Source organism: Dendrobium catenatum, unplaced genomic scaffold, assembly GCF_001605985.2.
Source record: "Dendrobium catenatum unplaced genomic scaffold, ASM160598v2 fragScaff_scaffold_1470, whole genome shotgun sequence".
NCBI classification, from domain to species: Eukaryota; Viridiplantae; Streptophyta; class Magnoliopsida; order Asparagales; family Orchidaceae; genus Dendrobium; species Dendrobium catenatum.
In genome coordinates, this window is record NW_021319932.1 from 912,468 (window position 1) to 914,189 (window position 1,722).

Genomic DNA, 1,722 nt, shown 5'->3' on the forward strand with positions numbered 1-1,722 from the left:
GTTCCTGTTAATCTGAATTCTCCCAACCCCCCTTGTGTTTCTTTGGATGCTATTAAAGTTGCTGAGGGTTGTTTGGAGGGTGGGATGATTAATAATGTTTCAGTTCTTGAGAGTCTTCCTTCTGATGTTGTTGAGCCGTCTGCGAACCCGGGTTGTGGGGGGGATTCTGTTTCGCTGGAGGTTGTTAATGAAGCTTATTGTCCTGTTGTGGATGAATGCCCTTCGAATACGGCACCCATTTCTCTTTCTATCAATGTTGCTCAATATGATGTTATTGAGTCTGTTAATCTAGCTGAGGCTGCGAAGGATTTCTTATTATCTCCTAATGCCATTCCTTTTTTGCCCTCGGTTTGTGACCGTGTGGATTCTCCTTCGATTCCGCTGGTGCCGGGGGTGATTTCTGTTGAGTTGAATGGTTCGGATGGCTCGCCTGTTCTGGGTGTTGTGAATTCAAAGGATTCGGATGGTGGTGTTGAAGTTGTTGTGTCTGGTGCTGTGGTTCCGATTGGGATTGTGAAGGAGTTGCCGTCGCTGGATGGTAAGGAATGTTATCCGGATGCCAACAATTTTGTTGAGGTGCCTGTGTGTGAGGTTGAGACACATGAGTTGGCTAACTGTGTGGGTAATTCCTCTGGTTTGGAGATTAGGAATCAAAATAATTGGTTGATTGATTCGTCGGATGTTGATTCGAATTCTGAGTCTTTACACTCCGACCATGAGTTTGTTTTGAGCCGTAATTCAAAGATTAATAGTCGCGGGAAATTTTGGGGGAGAGGTCGTCGTAGAAGATGATTTTTTATTCGATTTTTATTGCTGATACTTCTCGGGAATTTTTGGTTTTGTTGTTCGATTGGAGGATTGTGAGGCTAAGAGCAATGATGTGGTCGGGGCTCGCGTCCTAGTCTTTTTTGCTGGTGGCAACCGTAGATGCGGATTTTCAGTTTTGTTCGTTTGGTCGCTTTCTACATTTTACTGGAGGGTCCCTGCAGGACGTCTGGGACGCTGGAAGCCTTGACTAATTACTGAGCTCGCATTTTGCTTCATTCCCCTATGTTGTTTGGAAGACAGGATTCATTGATTTTCTCTTGCTATTCCTTTATTTTTGGGTGTTGTCGTCTTGCTGACCTTGTTTGTGTTTAGCTATTTTTGTAATTGTAAGATTTAGGAACAATCGGCTCGGAGGTTTTTTTTTTCATTGTATTTTGTGCTCTTGCGAGCTTTAGTGAGCTGTAGTTTCCTAATTTAGACTGTGTAATCGTTTATTTAATTTTAACGCGTAGGCCCCTTTGCGGGTTAAAAATAATAATAATAATAATAATAGTGACATTAAATAATAAATCTGAATAATGAATCTTCAAATAGACATATTAATAGATTCTGGTAATGAAACTTGATTCTTATCTTGATTCATAAGAATCAAGTATCTGAAGTCCTTCCAAATTATAACAGGTTTTTTTTTTTTTAGAATGAAAGCCATAAGAGTATTGCTAATGGCTTAAGTGTAATTATCATGAGTGAAATGATTAATTATGTAATACTGATGTTTCTATATTTTAATTAATCAATCTTAATTCTGGAGATTTTATCAATTTTTTTTTTCATTATTCCATATAATAGCTCTCAAAAACTTGATGTTATCACACATTCCTTTCACTTAAAAGATAATTAAAAAAAACTAACTTAAAAATTTGATAATTTAATAGGTTAGCAATTAATTAGTTG